Source organism: Ambystoma mexicanum, chromosome 11 (assembly GCF_040938575.1).
Source record: "Ambystoma mexicanum isolate Mex_15411 chromosome 11, UKY_AmexF1_1, whole genome shotgun sequence".
In the NCBI taxonomy this organism is placed as follows: Eukaryota; Metazoa; Chordata; class Amphibia; order Caudata; family Ambystomatidae; genus Ambystoma; species Ambystoma mexicanum.
This window is the reverse complement of record NC_090934.1, coordinates 1018166749-1018188918: the sequence shown is the minus strand read 5'-3', so window position 1 is coordinate 1018188918 and position 22170 is coordinate 1018166749. Positions and strand designations below refer to the sequence as shown.

The 22170-nt window shown below is 45.2% G+C and overlaps 1 long non-coding RNA gene across 1 annotated transcript in view; it reads right to left on the bottom strand.

Moving 5' to 3' along the window:
- Positions 1 to 2970: 2970 nt before the first annotated feature.
- Positions 2971 to 22170, bottom strand: part of LOC138504051 (uncharacterized) — an 88706-nt gene continuing 69506 nt past the window's right edge. The window contains exons 3-4 of the long non-coding RNA XR_011279760.1: positions 10023 to 10173; positions 2971 to 9239 (exon numbers count right to left, since the gene is read on the bottom strand). This is a non-coding gene — a long non-coding RNA (uncharacterized lncRNA). The remainder of the gene's footprint in view (positions 9240 to 10022; positions 10174 to 22170) is intronic.

Below are 22170 nucleotides of genomic sequence, written 5' to 3'. Positions count from 1 at the left end.
TATTCCGACCGAAGAGTTTCTCAAGACTGAGCTTGTGCCGGAGTGCGGGTGAGGGTTCAGCGCTGAACCCTCACCCGCCATCCGGCACAAGCTTGACAAAGACTTTGGTCAAAACACGTGTTGGCTGCTCTCATGTACCGTGTGCGCAGCTTGTACCAGTGTGTGCGGCAGCAGTGAGTGCAGCATTAGCAACAAGATCCTTCCCCAACACCGACTTCCCGTTGTCGTAAATACTATTCCACCTAGTAACCACATCAATCGTCATCTTTGTTTCAGGCAGAAGACTCTCTGTTAACCAACAATATTGGCACCTACATAGAGAAACTGCAAAAAGCCTCAAATACAATTCTGCAGTTATCTTTGCTTCAGGCAGAAGACTCTCTGTTTACCAACAATATTGGCACCTACATAGAGAAACTGCAAAAAGCCTCAAATACAATTCTGCAGTTATCTTTGCTTCGGGCAGAAGACTCTCTGTTTACCAACAATATTGGCACCTACATAGAGAAACTGCAAAAAGCCTCAAATACAATTCTGCAGTTATCTTTGTTTCGGGCAGAAGACTCTCTGTTAACCAACAATATTGGCACCTACATAGAGAAACTGCAAAAAGCCTCAAATACAATTCTGCAGTTATCTTTGCTTCAGGCAGAAGACTCTCTGTTTACCAACAATATTGGCACCTACATAGAGAAACTGCAAAAAGCCTCATATAGAATTCTGAAGTTATCTTTGCTTCAGGCAGAAGACTCTCTGTTTACCAACAATATTGGCACCTACATAGAGAAACTGCAAAAAGCCTCAAATAGAATTCTGCAGTTATCTTTGTTTCAGGCAGAAGACTCTCTGTTTACCAACACTATTGGCAACTACATAGAGAAACTGCAAAAAGCCTCAAATACAATTCTGCAGTTATCTTTTTTTCAGGCAGAAGACTCTCTGTTAACCAACAATATTGGCACCTACATAGAGAAACTGCAAAAAGCCTCAAATACAATTCTGCAGTTATCGAGAAACTGCAAAAAGCCTTAAATACAGTTCTGCATCTGTTCAAACTGGTATATATGTGTTGTATTTTACAGACATCTCTTTATAAGGGTGACTATTGTGACCAATCAAAACTGAAGAGACCATTATTCGCTTAAAAGGTTTTCTTAACGAATCACTATAAGACATGTTTAACATTTTGGACATTGTGTTGTTCACATTATGCTCTTTGCTTTTATTCAAATCGCCAGGATTGGGTTCTATATAGAGATACTTTGTTGGCAACCTGGCCAGGGGCCAAGCTCATTGGCCTCGCCCCCTCCTTCCCAAAGCCGTGCCCCTCCTAAGAAGTGACAGTTCCCCCCAAACAAAGTTCTCCATTTCCAGCCCTGAGTGCTAGAAAACATTAGTCCTGGCTGTGGGGGTGCAGTGTTCTGATGCTTGCAGGGCGTGGCTTTAGCTTGGGATGGGGGCGGAGGGGGGTATGTGTGGTGTACAACTCTTCACATGTTCAGCTAGCTGTTGGATTAACAGCATCCGGTTGGCTCAGGAGGAGTGAGTTTGGAGCAGAGCAGCCATCAAAGGGCTTCCTGCCGAGCTATCAATTAAAGTCTCAGTCTGTGGATTTCCTGGGAGCTGTGATTTACAGCCCAATTTTAAGATAAAGGCTTTCCGCTGGCAGCAAGTAATTGGGAAACGGGTCGAGGGCAAGGTTATCTTCTGTGCCCTTTTCATATGCAAAATGCCCAATCATCAGGCAAAGTGCTGACCTTGGGTTCGATAACTGTGCTTTTCAAAGCCAAGCCCTCTTCCACTCACCAAATATGAACTAAACCACACGTGTTATTCACTTAATGCTAAACAGCTTGCTGCCTGCCTGTTTCAAATAAAGAAAGAAAGCAAGTGACCTTTATCGATAATACAGGCAGCCCACAGGAAGGCAAACATTAATTTCAAGACAGCCCAGTGTCACGTGTGAATAGGACATCCAGCCCTGCCTCCTTGTCTTGCATTCTGTCACCTGCATGAGTGCATTTATAATGAAGAGCAAACCAAAATGCAGAGAAGCACACAGCAGAGGATGCACCCCTCATAGCTGACAGGGGGCGCCAGGGGAGTTGCTAGGTCTGGAAAAGACCCGGGGCTACGCTGATGTCGGAACTGTTGGGACTGGGGCTAGCTAGTCTTTTGGCTGTAGCTCCTGAGATTCTATCCGGGGCTACAACCAAAAGATCAGGGGCTATAGCCCCCTTAGCCCCCACCTAGCAACGCCCCTGGGGGGCGCAGTTAGAGCTCTGGATTTCATCACTTGGTGCATACAGCGTCTTGTGAATCCAGCCGCATAAATAAATAAATAAATAAATAAACTTGCTGCACAAACTACAAACCATAATTTTCACTGTGCACACGCTGCACACATCTCTGGCTGTCCTATGTCACACGCGAGCAGCCCACCAAGTCCCGATTGTCTGTTTCCTTTGCATTGTGAAACCCAAAGTTCTGGATTTATAGAGGAAAAACATATAGTTCACGTTCAAAAATGGAAAGACATAATCATGTCACAGGCATAGTGTATGTTTCTACACCATAGCTACTATATAGAGCAGTGGTCTTCAAACTTTGGGGCTGGCCCCTCAGGGGAGCCCAAACAATGACCGGGAGAGGGGTTGGGAGCTCTTCAAAAAGGGGGTACTGCTTTCAATAACAAATATAAGCAGATATGACATGGGGTGGGCGGCAACCAGACTATTTTTACACAAGGGGGGCTCAGCATCAAAATGTTTGAATACTACTGCTATAGAGAACCCATAGGCCCTTTAAGCGAGATAGCACTATATAGGATGGATGGGAATGCAGATTTTACTCTTACCCCAATAATGAGACCGACTGAGGAAGTTGGCAAATCTTTAGCTATTTTATTAAGAATGATCTAAAACAGGCAGTACAATGGACATCAACGGACGTTCGCTCAAGTCTCTCAAAGATTTACATGAATAAACACAGTTATATAATAAAAATTCATCATCACTGACATCATACTACGTGGCAAAATAAGAAAACCTAAGTTGGATTGTGGTTGGTCTACAGGGAACATCTAGGTATACTTTCTATGGGCGACAGGATTGTGATTGGGTCTCTAAGGTCAGGTGGACAGCAATCCCCACCCCTAGTGCAAGTCATCTTCAGTGTCATAAAATACACAACATTTCATTGGGTCTCAAACTATAGGGCTCTTTGCTATGTGGCCCTCTATGATTGGTTGGCACGCTTCTATCCTTCTGGAATATTCCACTCGCTAGCAGCATGCAAGCTGGTACCCCAGTTGCTGGTGGGTTGGACTTGACCATGCCTCCCCACTCAATTAGCCCATCATCCATCATCACTCTTGCTGTCTGCCATTCAAATTGTCTTTGAACTCGGCCTTGCAAAGTATCACTGCGCCTGAGAAAAGAAGGGAGTGTTAGCATGGTCAAAATGGTTATCTTCAAGTCTCGGTGTAGCTTGCCCAAAGTCTATTTTCATCTAGACTATGTGACAGGAGACCGTGTTTGAGCTCTTCCTTTCATATTTATCACTATTAAATTAATAAAACCTGGTGCTTCTAGTGTTTTTTCCATTACATCTCAACAGGAGCTCACCTCACTTCTCATATTCATTGTATCTTCTCAAATAGATAACCAGTTTCCTGGCTGCCCCAACCCTTGACACCGGGCCAGACAAGCTTTCTCGAATCTTCCCTCATCGTCAGCTGTTTTCTTCTAATGTTTTCTTCTAATGCGCCATTCTCTCAGACCTTCTGTTCATGCTGTCCTAGTTTGCTAAAACACAACGTGGCACATCCAGATTCTATACATATATACATATATATATTGGCGGCACCGCCTGCAGTCTATTCACTATGTATAGCCAGCCTTCATGATTACTTAGTCTACTTGCGTTTCGGCCTCTGTACAATTATAAAACAGCTTGCATTTTCTTCAGTGCTCTCCGCACGTGCAATCTTCATTCCGCTAATGAAATGTTGCTCAATTCTTCACTTCACCATCAGATTTCATAAGGTCTATTCATCTTCTTCATTGGCATCTCTTCTGGGTGCATCATTTCTGCTTCATGTGACGTCACCAGTCTTCTCTTTCATTCATCTTCACACTTCTTCCGGAACATCCTTTAAAAGACTGTCATTTCTCTGCGGGTCCATTATATAGGGCTTCTTCAATTGATACCTTGTTTCGAGGATTCTTTGCGGCATACAGACCACTATTGGCATCCTGCATGTCGCAATTTCCGGCTTCCAACATATAGGGAAAACAGGGGTGGGACTTCCGGTAGGGCACTTGGCTCCTCCTCTACAATAGATTGAGTAGGCGGGGTCGGAAAAACTGCACGTCTGAGAATATGAACTGCTCTTCGCTGAGCCCCGCGGGCAGGGTGGGGGTGTCAACCATGTCACGAGGCCAAGCTTTGCTGGAATGGAGTTCCCTCCTCGGGGATATGACAGTCAGTCCAATGTCAGGTGTCAGGTAATCAGTCGACCAGTCCTTGCCCACAGGCACACACCATCACACAAATCTGCTACTTCTAGATCTGCATTTATTTGGGGGAAATTAAACTTCACTATTATTTAAGGGAGAAAAATAGGAGCTAAAAAAACAGGAGCAGCAGAATGTGTGATATCTGTCATTTTGCTCTATAATAGTTCTAATTCAGCAATTTTTCAAAAATTAGTGTAAATGAAGGGGTGACATTAGATTCATTTGTCCACATGTTTGGCCTTCAAAGTAATCTTACTCAGAAGTTACTTTTCATGTAGATTACTGTAATGCCACAGTGGGCGGCCTGGAGGGGGTTGAGGAAGGGGAGGGTGACCTCGAGAGGGAGAGTCGAAGAGGGGGCTTAACAAGGCAGATTGGGGACGAGGAGACAAGGAGGACAAGATTTGGCAGGGCTGCCATGGGGGTGGAAGCATGTTGTATGTGGAGTTTGGGGGTGAAATCCCCATAACAGGGGAAACATCCCACCTATTGGAGACTGCCCAGAGGTGTTCTAAAAATGGGGTCTTTTGTAGGAGCAACCTCTAACCAGCGAGATATGACCTAGAACCATTAAATCAAGTTCCCAGCATTGCTAGTCGGAAACCTCATAATTGCCCTCCTTTAGATCCAAGGTAAGACATGCCCCTGGCAGTAGATTAGAACCCACCTAGTAAACGGGGGTGATCTATCCATCTTGGTTTCCCCATGAGCAAAACGGATTGGATCTACCAGAGTTCTTTTTGTAGTAAATACAGGGGTAGACTATGTGCACATAATAAAAGGGCCCCAGGTTTTTAGTCTCTCTGCTTGTCATTAAGAAATGTCATAATTACTTGACAGGATCATTGTTTCTTTGACCTCATAAAGATGAAAAACCATAAACACCCTTATCAAGATACACATCTGTGACTTGGAAATCACACATAAAGGTGTGTGCACACACTCACCTCAGCAGAATTCCCTCAACCGAGTGAGCTATGATGCCATCATTGTCTGGCATATGAGGGTGCGTCCTGGTTGAGAAGGGTACTGCTTTGGCTCAATGAAACTACCGCGGTGTCACCTAAGCTCATAGGCTAGGTTCTATGGCAGATAATAAATCAACAGGAACAGGATGTCAGGCTAAGGGACCAGTTTACAGCATCGACCGGTTGGGATGCTGCACTTTACAAGACACCAGACAAAGAAAGAGGAGGAATCAACATGGTGGACTGGATTTATAGGGATGGCCTATGGACTATGATGATTGGTAGTTAATGTTGCATGTTTTTAAAGTCCAATAACAGATGAACTACAAAAAGAATTTAAACTGTTGGGACTTGTAGTTTTTCACTATCGGAGTTATTGTTTTGTTTTTAATGATGCTGCTCGAACAGTAAAGTTGTGAGAAAGCACATGAAGGCATATGCTCTTGTATGTCTATAAACATACCATACTAATCAATCTGCTAAATAATATGTCCAAGTATGTTTGTTTACACAAGCCTGTCAACTTCTTAAATAGTTCATCATGGTCAATCAGTGTGGTTCACTGAGTTTAATATATACATATGCACAGTAGTTTCCATTTCTTGCATGTTAGTGATCAGAACAGCAGGTTCACTTTTAATTTCGCTTTCAGAGTGATTCCTAAATGTTTGTGAAATAAGTCAGCTTGGTTTACCATGTGATTTAGTGCTTGCATTTCAGCTTATTGAACACAGAGCACTAGTCTCACTTTTGAAAGCTAGCAATGCAGAGGGCTTTGTCTGTCAGTATAAAGCTAAAGGTAGGATGGAGGGAGAAGACATCTAGTGAATGAATTACAAACTATCGAGCCAGGAAATGTGGCTAAACACTACCTTCTCTACTTCACCCAAGCATGTGATTCTGGCCAAATCAGTTTACATCACTGTGCTTCACTTACCATAACTGACACAATTGTTATCACTTTAAAGTGATTCCTTCAGGTGTGCACCACACAAGGGCCCTCACTCATGAATGGTTTAACACACCACAGTAGTGCAATGTATATATCATGGGACAGCATAGACAAGGAGGAAGATGTTGCATTAGCAATATCCTCCACCGATAGTGAGAGCTGCATTAACCGATTTCTGTTCGTCTTAATCCCCAGTACTGGTATCAGGTCACATTGGCATGCAAAAAGACTTCCCATGAAAAGGTTCGCTGTGGGCGAGCTGGTGCAGGGAATGTAGAGGTTTGACGCACTGCAGGCAGAACATATTCCATGTAGCAACTCCCTCCCCAGTTTATAGAAAACCATGGGTATGCCTTATCTCCACAGATGAAATACGTTTGAGGATAAGTAGCATATGCAGCCAGGGAAAATGTGAAATTCCGATCAAAGGCAAATTTAATATTTTTAATTACCACACTTGTGAGGAATTCGACCATCGCACGGTGGGGGTGCGATCGCATAGGCTTTTTTTAAATTGTACATGAAATTAAATGATGGTAGATCAACCTCTGGAAAATGTGTGGGGCTAATCCGCACACATTTTCCTATGCTCAACGAATGACATACACATAGACCTGTGTAGTCTGGCTGGACACAGCCTACAGGAGCCGTCCCCCCTGTCATATTTAGTTGGGAAGTGACAGGAGGAGTACACAATGCATCTCCAGAAGAGGGAGGGCCAAAGCTTTCTCCTGCCATGGCCAGCCTAAATAAAAAACAAAGGCTCCTTTGAGCCACCCTGTCCTTTTGTTGGGCCCTGTAGCTGGTGGCAGCAATTTGCATATTTATTTCTGTCAGTATCCAGAGTGCATCCCTTTCCCTTCTTGGAACCTGTCTGTCTTCTGCATTCCTTTACAGCATGGGTTGTATTTCTTAGTGTTGCCAGAACTACTGTTGTGATAATAATAATGTAGAGTGATATTTGTATACAATCTTGACTGGACAGTCCCTTTTATCATTGGGTAATAATTGTATTGTTTTGCAACTAATCAACGATCAATAACCTTTCAGAGATAAGCCTGCCGTTCCGTCCACGTTGCCAAAATTGGATAAGGAGGTTTATTATTTGCTTGTGTTTCCAATCTGTTCGGATCTCTTCTGGTGCACTAGAGGTGTGGGGCTGATTGATGGTTTAGAAACCGATGTTCATCCGTGGACCACTGGTGCCCCGGAAGTTGATTCAAAAACAGAACCTTGGTTAGTATAGCACAGGAGACCCACCGCCAGAGATGATAAATGGAGGGAAGCAGGTTTTCGTTGTATTAGATTCGGCTCAGGGAAATATGGAGGCCCCGTGAATCCCAATGGGGACTGAACATCCCTACAGGGTTTTGGGCCTTGTGACTGGGAGAGAATCTTGAGATCCAAATAATAGATTCCCCTCACTGAAAAGGGATTGGTGAAATAGGGAATCTTGATGACAAATGCTGGGACAAGTGGGCACACACCCAGCAGTCGGTTACATTAAAGGTAGACAAAGAATGCCAGGAGAGGTGCAAATATGTGTTTTCACTGTGTACCCAGGGTTGGACTGCAGGCCCGTCCATCTGGTGACATGATGTTCAAAAAGGATCAGAGTCCATAAAATGCATATATACCAACATTCCAACAACATTTATACTAGCAGAGATATAGTACACCATTGTGCCCCTCTTGCTATTTGTTGATGATCCTCTTTGGGCTTTGAGCCAAATCCTCTGGACAATAGTTCATGCACTGCAGACAAAGATCCTTTACTATTTTGTTGAAGTAGGCAAGGTACAACACACCTGCTGAGCCTGTTCTCTGCACCAGTCCTCTAGTCAAAAACCCATAGGTTGTGTAGCACAATGAGACTGACTGTTCCAAAGTTCCACCTTGCTTGTCAAGTGTCCAGCAGCAGAATCCACAGTTGAAAGTTTTATGGTCGACAGATCCACCCCTGAATCCAAACTACAGATACTGATAGTACGAGACCCACACAAATATCAGAGTCATAGTAATGAAGAGCATGATCAAAACATGATAGCATCAAGGTCCATAATCTTCAAGTATCGGGCACCTAGCAGCAGTGGCATTTACTCTCCGCCATTGTACCACCTCCTCAGAGGGACTCATTGTCATTGGGAAGACAAATCCAGAGGAGAGTGACTTGGCCCATTGTCCCTTTGATCAGAGCTTCTGACTCTCGGCTATCCTCCCATGGGATTGCAGTGCATACCTCTTGACGGTTGCGTGTTGAGGTCCAGGGGAGAGGAAACAAAATCAATGTTGTTCCTTCCAGCGTCTCGGCCGCCTGCCAAAGGAGCCCTATCCACAGTTCCCTTTGAGACCTTATTACGTAAAAACGATTCCACAGCTCCTGATCCGTGTTCATTACATATGCATATTGTCTGATCGAGGGCCGTGCCCTCGCTCTCTGATACTGATCGATCTGTTCCAGGAACCCTGGAAATATCTTACACTGACACACACTTGGCAATGTCACTGGTGGTGGTGTTGGTGGTCGTGGGGGAGCTGGATCCATTCCGTGGACGTTTGGTGGCCGGTGAGGTGATGTTATCAACTGGGGGCAGTGACCTTACAGCAATGTGCCACATGAATCCAGGTCGGGATGCTGGAGCACTTCACTGCTGAATTGGTGGTTAACAAAACTTCAAAGGGACTGCACCACCTCGGCTGAAGTGCAGACTTTCACTGATGGACTTTCAGCAGGACCCAGTCTCCTGGGCACAGAGGGTGGCAGGGTCCTGTAGCCAGTTCAGGCAGTGCTTCGCAACCCTGAGCATGAAGAGATCAAACAGTTTTACTTAACGTGCTACAATATTTCATCAAGGCATCATCCTCCAGTGATAGACTCTGCATATGGGAGGCTGCTGAATGTGCAGTTCCCATACTCATAGGGTGACCAGTAATAATCCTGTGGGCCGACAACCTATGTTTACGCTGGGGATTGTTTCTCATAGCAAGAAAAACCAAGGGCAGAGCATGGGGCCCATTTTAACCCAGTCTCACTTTAATCAGCCTTAACTTGAGGTCTTCATTTCAGTGGTCTGCATGTGAGCTGGAACGAGGATGGTAAGCACAGTGGAATTTTTATCTTATCCTTAAAGCTTTACACACCTCCATGATGACCTGACCCGTGAAGTGGGTACATCGGTCACTGTACATGCATAAAGGCAATTCAAACTGAGGTATAAAAATGTCTTGGCCACATGACTGAGTCTGCTTTCATACAATGATAGGTCTCCGCCCACCCAGAATACATATCCGCTATGACCAGACAATACTGATATGGCATGCATATGACATGCACAAGGGGAGCTGTAGGAAGTCTGTTTGCATGTGTATAAAATGACCCTTTGGTACAGACCATGCAGACAGCTCCATAGGCACCACTCTCCGGACATTGTAGGTTACAAATATGGTACAATACTCACAATGATTCTGAGCCATAGTGGCTAACCCAGGTACCAGGCAGTCTCGTTGTAACTGTACGATCATGGCATTTTTACCTGAATGGGCCACGTGGTGAGCTTCATGGACTAAGTAGGGGAGAAGTACCTTGGGTGCCAAAAGACGGCCATCAGGGGATACCATAGGAAATCGCCTCCCAGTACACACTTATGTTACGTCCAGGTCGCCTTTTCAGCTTCAGGAGCTTGATCTTGGAGTATTGCTAGACTGGCCAGGGAAGATGTAGGTGACCGTGGAACTGCAACACAAACAAGACATTAATTAGGAGCCGGGGCCCTCTCAAGGCTGCTGAATGAGCTGCATCATCGGCCAATTCATTTCCATGGGCGGTAAATGACTGTGCGGGATCATGCCATTTACACTTCATGATGGCTATTGGTGCGGGGAGTAACAGTGCCTCTTATAATGCTGACACATATTTTCCATTTAGAATTGGGGTACCCCTGGATGCTAAATACCCCCCCTGCTTCCACAAAATTGTGAAGTCGTGGATCACCCAGTGGGTATACCTACAATCATTCTAGATCATGGCTGATCAACCCTGTGCCAGAGTAAACACGTGGGTGATGGCCACAAGCTCGGCAACTTGATTTGATTTAACCATAGGTAACAGGTATGCTTCTAGTACAGCATAAGGAGTACACACTGAAACCAGTTCCCCCATTTCCGGCATCCAAATACAGGAGCCGGCCACAAACAGCATCAGCTCAGGGTTAAGCTACGGTACATCAGGCAAGTCCACACAGGGAGACAAAAGTGTTTCTACAACAACCGGACATCCTCCTGGATGGGTAACAGTGAAGCAGGGTTTAGAACAGAACAACGATTCAGGGTGACATTGGCAGCAGAGATGAGCAACTTCTAGTAGCGTGTAAAGCAGGAATTAGACACATGCTGTGTCTTTCTTTTAAGTAACAATGACAATACCGCTTGAGGAACAGAAACTGTCACAGTTTGGTCGGTTCCATGTGTTTACAATGACAACCAAAATAACGACATACATGTTCAGTGACACTTTAATAACGAAAAAAGTTGATTTTGTTTTCTCTTTTTTAATTTGGGGGTCCCCCCAAACTACCTCTTTCAACAGCTTTTTTACTCTCCCCCAACTTACACCCACCCCTTTTAATCCCTTACCCCATCCCCATACATACTTTTACAACAAAAAGAAATTCATTATTCAAGTGTCACTAAAAAGGTTTGTCGTTATTTATTTTTCATTATTAACACTGCATGCCAGGTTGGCCCTGTACCAAGGAGTCTGTTTTCTCCACCAATAGTGCAGCAGCGGCAACACCTTGCAGACATCCTGGAAGCCCTGTGGCTACTGGATCTAATGCTACCCTATGATAAGATACAGGCTAATGCTTGTCATCGTGTAACTGGGTCAACAAAACTTGAGCAAACCCCTTTGTGTTAGTTGAAAAATTGATAAAAAGGGCTTGCTATAATCAGGCAAACCTAAAGCTGGAGCTATTGCGAGCACTTACTTAATGCTGACAAAGGCATCTTCAGGGGGTTGAAGGGGCTTAACTTTAGACACATAACCTAGGATCCCTGCCAGCAGAAACGTACCATCTACTTCTTGGTTTGGGGCTTAGAGACCGTCTGGATCAGTGCAATCCGATCCTGGGACAAGTGTCTTTCCCATGCAGGAATCTCATGGCCCAGATATTGCACCTGGAGTAGGCATAACTGTAATTTGTCCTTGGATGCCTTGTGACCCTTTTCAGTGAGCGCTGTAAACAGAACCAGTGTTTCTTCCTCACATGCTTCCCAGGAGAGGGAAGCTATGAGCAAATCATCTACATATTGCACCAGTGTGGACCCTCCTGGAAACTGTACAGAATCCACATTTTTCTTCAAAATTTGGGAGAACATGGTAGGGCTTTCCAAGTATCCCATCGGAAGCCTTGTGGACATGTACCGCATTGATTTATGGGTGAATGCAAAAAGACACTGACAGTGTTGGGAAGGAGAGTGGGTCTTCCCACCAACCCAGGCAATACCGAATGAGAAATAAACACTAAGAGAGCACATCCAGGGAGCAGGTGGTAGGGGGGTGCACATAGAGAAGGGTGTGCAATCACCTTAGTGAATGCATTTCAAGCTATATGGTAGATGTGGGTGTGAGCGCCATCTTAGATAATGAAAGCCATTTTGGAACCTAGGCCACAGCACAGAGGACACCATTATGTGTGTCAGTATTAGGTCCATTACATGAGCTCAAACACCACCCCCACCCCAGCCAGGTCTCACAGAGTCTATGAGATCCTCCATTGTGCTAAAAGTTACAGGCCCTTGTGCCCTGAGAAGAATGGGCCCTGCAAGTTCATGAGATGGGAGCGGAGCGCTTCTTGGCAGTATCTTCCCACAGAGCCGATAGCAAGGCCCTCCTGTCCCCAATGATCCCCACAAGAAATACAGCTTTGCATTGCTTTTATCCTGAGACCCCTGCATGCCACTGCACCATCCAGACCCAGACCACCGACCATAAAATATTTACACCCCTCGATCCATCACTAAGATCAGAAGGCAAGGCTATCGCACGTTCACAAATGGATCACGTGATTTGTGCAGCGAGGTGCAGGGTGAAAACAGATTATAGCCAAAAAACGAAGGTGGAAGACCTTGGGAGTTGCTAATCTGTCTGGGAAATGAGTGGAGCATGCACGTTGGTGTGACCTCAGCCATACACCCCCCAAGCTCATCTCCCTCAGCCATACACCCCCCAAGCTCATCTCTATATGCCACGTGCACAGTTACTACCATAAAATAACATTGTTTGTGTTAGTAGCCAATTAATTGTTAGACCAACTTCACAGTGGATGATCAGTCTAGCAGCGCCCACGTGGACGAAGAGGGACAGATGAAGATGGACCAATGGCCTGGTATCCCATATGGAGCAGACCCTACATGTATGGAGCTCTTTAATTAGGATTGTAGAATTGTACTATATGGAATTACATCATCAGTGACGTTGTTTGTGCTTATAATGTGCTGCACGTGGTTACCAGTGATAGTATTGAAAACAAAAGGATCGAATGCCTTTTGTTCGACAGTGAAAGGATCGAAAAAAAGGGTTGAATTTTTTTTTTCTTTTTTTTTCTTTTTTTTTTTTAATGGAGTGGGTCCCCCCGCCGGACCCCACGTTTTCTTTATTAAAAACTTTTTTTTTACCAACCCAAACTAAAAACATATATAAATAAATAAATAAAAAAATCGACCTTTTTTTATCCTTTTGCACTCGAGCAAAAGGTCATTCGATCCTTTTCTTTTGTTTGACTGGACACCGCTGAACGTGCCTACGGAGTCCAGAACGTTTGGTGGCAGCAGAATTCTTTGCTGATGCACTTCTATTTTGTAGAAATAAATACTTGTTATCCTTGCAAGTGTGTCTTGGGCCTTTTTCCCTAGTGGGCTGTATTTTGTCTGGTGTGAGCACGCAGGGGCGTGCCTTGAACTGTCAGGATGGATAGGTACAGAGAAAAATGCTGAAAGCAAACCCACATCAGTAAAATATTTTGCTATATACGGAATACATGACAAAATCGTAGCTGGATTGGGAACAACTGGGAAAGCTAGTAGGAATGTTGCATCAACTGCGCGCAGGTCCTGGATAAAATAATAAACCTCTTTACCTGCTTTCTTAGCAGGCAAAATAGGCATATTAGAGGGGCTGTGGGTTGGGAAAATAATGCCTTGCTGTAGAAGGAATTATATCACAGGATGAATAGCCTCCTCAGCCTTTGGGGAAATGGGATGCTGCGGTACAGAGGGCAAGGGCATGGCAGGATTCAGGGTAGTTTTGACTGTTCAGCGTTGACTATATATCCAGTATAATTGGCATGGGATGTACATAATTTGATTGGGACCTGGTCTACAAGCCGCTCCCACAAACAGGGGGTGGCAGGCCAGTCCTCAGAGTCCGAATGGGTGATCTTCTGCAATACTTCCAGCACCTTGTGCTCCTTGTGAGCCACAATGTCAAGGTATATACCATCCCGGAACAGTAAATAGGGCAGTACAGATTACATAACAAGTCTAATCCAAACATATTCACAGGGAAACAAGGGCTCAGCAAGAAAGCATGCTGGTCGGACCTGGAGCCTATCGTAACATTAAGCAGAGTATACACAGGATGAGGTATTGGAGTCCCTCCTATGCCCACCACATTCACTACCTGAGCAGAATACATTGCTCATGAAAACACAGAAGCTTTTAAAGTGGAGCGTGATGCTCCTGTGTCAACCAGACATGAAATGTTCTGACCTGCAGCAATACAGTCAACATACCGGGCAGTAGTATCAATCGAAATGAGTGGTGCAACAAGTCCAGGGACCCCTTGGAAATCCTAGACATCGGTTGATTGCACTGCCGGTGGAGACAGGATCCATGCCATCTCCCTTGGCATAGCTGGCTGCCTGCCTCAACCGTCATACCGAGGCTGATGTAGGCACTCGGCTTTCCAGTGTCCAAGCTCTTTACAATAGTTGCATTGGTCACTATAGGTGTTGGTGTAATACCTTTCAGCAGTTTGCCCTGGTCGAAGTGGCTGAAGCGCTCCTCTCCCTCTTCCCTGCCCTCGCCCACTCAGAGCAGGGCAAAACCCTCCCATTCTCTGGGGAAGTTGCAAACTCTGTATCTGCAACACCATTAACTTGGCCTCAGTAGTTTCTTTTTGTCTCCAACCTTCTCAAGAAAATGCTCTGCGGCCAACAATACTTCCACTAATACCTTTCCTTCCCAGCCTATCAACACTGCCTTAATTCCTCCTGACACTTTCAGTTACAATCCTATCACAAACTGGGCCACCACAGCTTGCGGTGCTAACAGCGTCGCATCCACAATCCCAAAATACTATTTAAAACTGATTTTCTTCCTTCGCTCACTTGCATGCATTGATCTATGGCTAATTCACCTCTGGAGGACAAATTTGAATAATAGTTTGCACCAGCCTGTCAGTACATGCTTTCAAATCTCTAGCACTAGCCGGTTCTTCAGCTGGCCAATTTACACGTACTTTAAGCAACGCAAAGGTATCTGTTGGCAATTCTGCTCGTAGCAACTGATTCAGATCAACACAAGTGAGGTGATAACAGTCAATAATGACCTGCAATTCCTCCTGCCCGAAACTTAACAGGGTCATATTGTATCATTTGAAACATTTGAACAACGTTAAACTAATCAGTAGCACCTCAAGGGGCATGTACAGTCCCTATAGTACCGCTCCCTCCCGGGAGCTGTCTGAGCGAGAATGTGCCAGCGGTGGTATTAAGCGTTGTGTTCGGAAACTCTTCAAACATGCCTGAGGATGATGAAAACAGGTTAGAGATCTGAGCCTGTAGCTTAGGAGTGAACGGGCTGTCCGTAAGATGTATTGGAGTGGACTGGAGATAGGTTGGCAGGAGTCTGGACTAACTACTCGCCTAGCAGGTATTTCCTTAAGAAAAGACGGATTATACATATCCAAAATATCTTCAGGACATTCTTTTGACAGGGGCTCCCCTTGAAGTACGGGATATCATCGTTTGTACCCAGCCTTATGGGCCAGTGCCTGCAGGTTTGATTGTTCAATTTTCAAAATGTTTACTTGAAGCAGGAGTTTCTCTTGAATGTCGTTTAATGCCCAGGTCTTAGACTCAGCCTGCCTCTTCATGTCTTTGCTATACCAGTTGAGATAACTGTCCCATTTCTTCCGTAGCACATTCTGCAAATTTGTTATCCTCTCTAAATCAAATGTGCATTCCTGGGGAAAGTGCTTAGGAAACTCAGTCTGTGCATATTCGTGTCATTGTTCCAGGTACTTACATGCTTTTGGTGAATAGTGAGTAAACATGAAGTGTGTTGGACTTCCTTTATGAGGGAGTGGCACTTGTCTAGACTGCCCTGAACCCATTCTCTCTGGGTAAGACGAGGAATGGCTTATCCAGGTCCGTTCCTAACTCCGTCTGCATCGGCGCGCTATTGATCCCCGTGGCTGGTGGCGTGGGGACGGCTGATCAGTTTAACTGCTCTGCCAGGTATAATCAGATCCTCACGTATCACATCCAGCCTCCGTTCTTCTCCTGTACAGACATTTCAGAAACACTCCTAAGTGTTGGTCAGATTCAGATAACTGCTGGTTTGCAGCTTATATCCCCATTGCGATATCCACAATGCAGGGTGGTATTCAGCGTTTCAGAGACACAAATGGGTAAGAGTCAAACACAAGACACTATGGGCCTCATTACGAGTGTGGCAGTAATCCTGCCGGTGCTTCCGGTGGGTTGCCGCCGAACTCGCAACACTTTACCGGCGCATGACTTCCCGGTTGACATTACAAGTCCCAGTGGATCGGGTGGTAAGGCATCAGTAAATGTTGCTACCGGCCCCCTTAATTCCAGACGCCACACTTGTAATGAGGCAGTAGAAACACAGCCTATTACAGCTCCCGTACTAGATAGAGAAGAGTGTGAAATGAAAGTGGAATCACAACTCGAGTTGCACATTTAATGATAATGATGTGTTATTTATATTGCGCCTTTATCCAAAGCGCTTTACAGAGCACATATTTACATACAATATGACCCAACCGAAATTGGTACTCATTTATCGACCTCGGAAGGATGAAAGGCTGAGTTGGCCTTCCCGGGATTCGAACCTGCGACCTGCAGATCATGCTCAGATCGCAGCAGCGAGCACTCAACCCGCTGAGCTATCTTACCGGCATTTAGGGTTTTCAGTGATGAGGTGTGGGTTAAGACAATCATGCGGTTCTCATCCAAAATATTTTCTTTGCACTCATACAGAACACATTCACCCCAATCCCTGATCGGTCCAACACTACTCTGACTTGCACAGCGGTCTCATGTTTTCTTTTAGGTCAGTAGGGAGCATGGATGCACTGCGTTTAAACTGCTGTGGCCAACCGCTATTATCATTTCCTTATTCAGCTAACCTGTTTTATAAGCAGGGTACTCTCCCTCCTGTATCCTTGGATAACCACACCCGATTTCCAGATAATTGAATTTCAGTTTTCTAAATTACAGAAACAAACATTAACATCCTGTTTCAGATCTCACCTTACAAGACACGACAGAACATTGACATGATCACCTGTGTTCACCAATCCACAATTTTCTGGTTGGCTCTTTCTTCCGTGTCTGTTCTGGCTGCCCTCGTCAGGCAACCGGGTGCTCAGGCCAATTCACCCCTCTGACGAAATCATCTCTCTTGGGCCCATGGGGATCACTGGAACGTGTGCTTGCCGGCGCCCGGACCTGGCTGCAAAGCAGCTGAAATCCATTATCTAAAGGCACCAATCTTGTCGAGGAAAAATGATCACTCACGACTTTGGTGGCTTGGAGAACACTTTATTAGTAGAAATCAGTGACAGCCCGAACCTAACAGCAACACTAGACACAATGTTCTGAGCATTTCTAGCCACCGAGCCACCCGGCCTTTATACCCACCAAAGCACATACTTTCCAGTGTAAAAGGTGGTCCCAACTGGTCCAGGTTGAACACTTATTTCATCCTGCTGACAAAGAACAAAGTCGCATTATATGAGCCTTTGCCACTAGCTGCGCTCTTTCATGTAAGCCAGTGTTATCAGTGAGGTCCAAGTTAAAGTAATATTATCTTTACTCTTAATAAATGTTTTTCTTGGCTTATGATAGCATTTTCATTTGATTTTAGCCATATATAAGAAGAGCATAGAATCCACGCTAGAAGAAGAATCCATAAAGCAATATAGGAGCATTTAATAAGTTAACCTATACATAACGATACAATTTTTAGGACATTAGAAAAATAGCAAACTCATTACTTTCGAACCAACATTTTGCAAAATATTGTACAGTTTTGCACCTCAAGAAATCGCAAACATGAATGCTAAAGGCATATTTTGAAAAAGTGAATGAAGATCTTAAGGATCGCTTATCAGTGGTAAACAAAATCGCCTTTTTATATTCAAAATATGTTATAGCGCCATTACTAAGCATAGAAAACAATGATTAACATTATTTTTCAAATATTTCTCTTTTTTCTCTCACTCTCCAACTGGTGATCTTGTGGTTTATTATTTATGTGTGTTGTATTTAATAGTTTTACTAATTTGATGATATAACCGTGTGTTTTCACATCGGTCTGCAAGAACGTTACGGTATTCCTGTGGGATCATACACTACTATTTGCCTTGAAAAAGACCTGACAAGGTCGAAACCTGTGTTAGCAATTTCACTTCAAGAGCCTGGCAATCTCATTTCATGGCCCTACATGCTACATATGATGGAGATAAGGGAATAACAGATTATTTTGTACTAATATTATTGAGTTATTAAGGTGTACATTATTTTATGTTATGGTAATGTCAATAAATTTAGTATGACATATATGCGCCATTTTGCAATTCCTACCCCAGGGAACTTAACACAAAATGTTTTAAATAGTGTTTTAAAAAATGATATGAGTATTAAAGAAGTACAACTTGGATCACAATTAACGGCAATTGTAGTTTGCCATATTTTTTACATATTCGTGTAGCTCTAATCAGCACACTAAATCGAAGTAGTTATACTAGATTCATGAGCACAGAACAAATATTGGGTTATGTATACTTTTCAGTTTTACTCAATTTTTACAGGACTGCAGACACCTACCAAGACACATTGAAAGGCCAGTGATCAGTCTCCAACAACTTAGTCCCTCACCCTCAAACCCTGCTTAATGGCCTCACAGGCAACGGATAATGACCAGTGTATGCCCCCAAGTGGGTCTGATGTGTCCTGGTCCAATCCCTGTCCTGCAATGATGTCCTTGGAGACCCCTGTAGAGATAATCTGCATCCATTTCTCCCTCCTTTGTTTATATTTATTAGCGCTACGCACCATTTTGAGGGGACCTCCGGCCACTGGGAAAATGAGAACAATAAGAGTACGCATGTCAGGATATATAGGCACTTCATCGTAATGGGTGCTACCGCGATTGAGAATCCTTAGGGTGGGATTGTCCACTCAGTCGCCTTTCTTCAAAGTGGAAGCAGGAGGCAAAATTAAGTGTCCGAGCATCTAGGGGAGTGGGGATGAGTCTGAGGGTCACCCACTAGAACGGGAATGGTGCCTGCCTGTATGCCACCCGGCAGAGGTGAGCCTTTAGGCCTCTCTGATGAGGTAAGCTATTCCACAGGGTCCATCCATCCTTGTACAAGAAGAGTTTTACTAGTGTTATTAAGCGCTACACAAGACACCCACCTACATTACATGAAAAACGTGTTTTATTCTCTTTTAGTTCTTGGATATCTGTAAGGCGCCTATGCAACAACCGGTGTTTCAAGGCACCACTAGACAAATAAAGGGGGGCGGGTAAGGGAGAAAGATACAATAACTGTCCTACTAGGCCTTGTGACATTCGTATCATGCAAGTGCAGAACAAGATGTGTGAAGGAAGGGTGAGTGCGAAGGGAAGTGCAGGGCTGTGACCAATGAAGTTCCAAAGAGGGAAGGGAAAGGTGATGAGGGGAAGTGCAGTTGTTACAGGGAGGCCAAAGGGGCGAGTGATAAGCACAGGGAAGGGGGAAGGCAGGAGTTAAGGGGAGGTTAGAGGGTAAGTGTCATGGAAAGCAGATAAGTAGAGGGGGTGGGAGTACCCGGGCAGAAGAGGGCCTGGAACCCTGTAGTACTCAGAGGGAACCTGGATGTCAGTCATAGAGGAGGAGAAAATGGTTAGCAGGGAAGGGGGAGAGAGAAGGAGGAGAAAAGGAAGGACTTGAGGAGCTTCCGGAACTTAAGGAGATCCGGTTCAAGCCTGAGAGGGGAAAGGAGACCAATCCAGGGGGAGGCTCCTGCAAAGAAGAGACATCTGCCCACCATTCTTTGTTTGGAGGGGTGACAGACTCACATAGAGTTGGAGCTAGCAGACCGCAGGGCTCCAGTAGGGATATATTAGTAAGAGAGAGATGGATGTAGCGTGGTGCCCGGCCCCAGAAAGCCTTGTGGATGATACAGAGGGTCTTGAATGTGATCCTTGAAGCCACCGGGAGCCAATGGAGAGAAATTAGGACTGGAGAGATGCAGTCCCTGAGCTTGAGGCCAAGGATACGTCTTGGAGTCCTTTTCTGGGTGGGTTGAAGGGAACGAAAGGGGGCAGAAGGAAGATTAAGGAAGAGACTGTTACAGTAGTTAAGCCTAGAAAGGAACAGAACTCTGGAGACTTTGAGTTTCTGGGGGAAGGTAAGGAAAGGGGGAATACCTCTGAGGAGGTGTAGTCGATAGTGGGACTTCTTGGCAAGGAGAGAGAGGAGTCAAAGATGACAGCAAGATGTTTTGCCTCACAGGAGGGTGAGGGGAGGGGAGCCTATAGAAGGCGGCCAGAGGGAGGGAGGGAAGGTGGGAGCTGGGGTCCCAATATAAAGCATCTCAGTCTTACTAGCATTAAGGCAGTGATCATTAGCAGCACACCAGGACTGAAGGGCAGTCAGACAGCGAGTGATGAGATAGGAGGAGGAGGAATGAGAGGGATGCTTGAAAAAGAGCTACGTGTCATCTGCATAACACTGGAACTTAACTTCAGCATACAGATGAGAAGTGGGTTCTGAATGCATGAGCCCAGGCTTCTGGGTGGGGAGCATGATTGGGAGATGTTGGATATACAGAGCAGTGTCCAACCATGCTGGACCCAATTACTAAGACATAATGGGCCTCATTACGAGGAAGGCGGTAGAGGGTTAACGGTGCCGGTAGAGCTGCCGGAGCCGTTAACCCGCTAGCGCCTCATTACGAGGTCTGCTCGCGGGTCCCGCTAAGGACGTCTGGTAAATCCAGGTGTCCTTAGCGGGACCTGCTAGCAGACCAGGATGCTAACAACTGGCCCATCATTAACTGGCCCGTTGTTAGCATCCTCCCCAGTCCCATTGAGCCCTATGCAGGCTCAATGGGAATGGGGATGTACCGGGTCCGGGTCCCGGGAAAGGGAATTACCGAGCCCTCCAAGGTCGGAATGGTCCGGTGTTTCCACATTCCAGGAACCCGGTACCCGGTATTGGGGTAGCCATGCCACTAGAAGCGGCATGGCTACCTCCATACTCGTAATGAGGTGCAATGTCTTAAAATTAGATCTTTCTTTGACTGGCTGTGACATCAGGGCTGAGGTTGTACAGGCACAGCATTTTAGGACAAAGTGGATATGGGAACATAATTGTGTACTGCTTGCAGTTTCAGAAGTGATTTTTTAGAGCCATGCATACCAAACTTTGCTGCTGGCATATCTGGGCCCCTAATTCCCAGGAGAGTGGGGGGACAGGCACAAGGGGGAGGCCTGAGAAGGGCCACCATGATGAATGCTGCAAAGGCTCCCTCTGCCCCAATTAATAAGCACCAGAATGGAATTCTCCTGTGTACTAGAGGTTCATTTACAATCTGTGAAAGGAATATGCATAGCGGGAGTGAGAAGACATCAGGCGGCCAAACAGAACAATCATAATCTCACGCTTGAGAGCTAAGGCTGTTCAATTGTGTACATGTGGCTCGTGGTTTACAGAAATGGTACTGTTAAGGTGTTGTTTTACAAATGAAATGACTATCAAGCCTAGCGTGCAGTTTGTGTTGAGAAGGATTTCATGCTTGAATTACAATCACAGACCTATTTGTCAAATGTAAACATATGTGGTCCTTATTGTTTCCCCAAAATTCTCTTTTATGTTATGCAAAGTAGCCAGGAACTCACATTGATGTTATTTGTCTCCCTCCCCTTTCATCATAGGTGATTTATTTACAGAATGAGGGGGAGTTAGTCACTGATTGAATTTGTTTGTATACTAAGTGAAAGAGGGAGGTTTTTTAGAGCCTGCAGAAAGGATTCCAACAATACCACCTGAGACCATGCAGTGTGACCCAAAATCAAGGTTTGAAGGCCCTCATGATTTGTTATTTGGGGCTGACAGCCCCCCTTTTAGGCAATTCCCACCACTCGTTGATCTCACCCACATATTAGACACCCCTCAATTTCACATCCCACTTAGAGCACTGACCATAATCAAGCACAAATGCACCTGTGTCGGAGCCAGAGGGAGGTTAGGTGGCAGTCACACCTTTGAGTCCCTCGTAATCCTTGGTGCACCCCGACCCGACTCCCACTGGATTGGCAGCAAAGTGCTGCCTTACAAAAAGGAATGCAGGTGTGAGCTGCATGACGCGCAGGCTCTAAGGCAGGAAGGTGCCGCTTAATGTGGCCAACTGATTGCTAGGTTATCAATCTG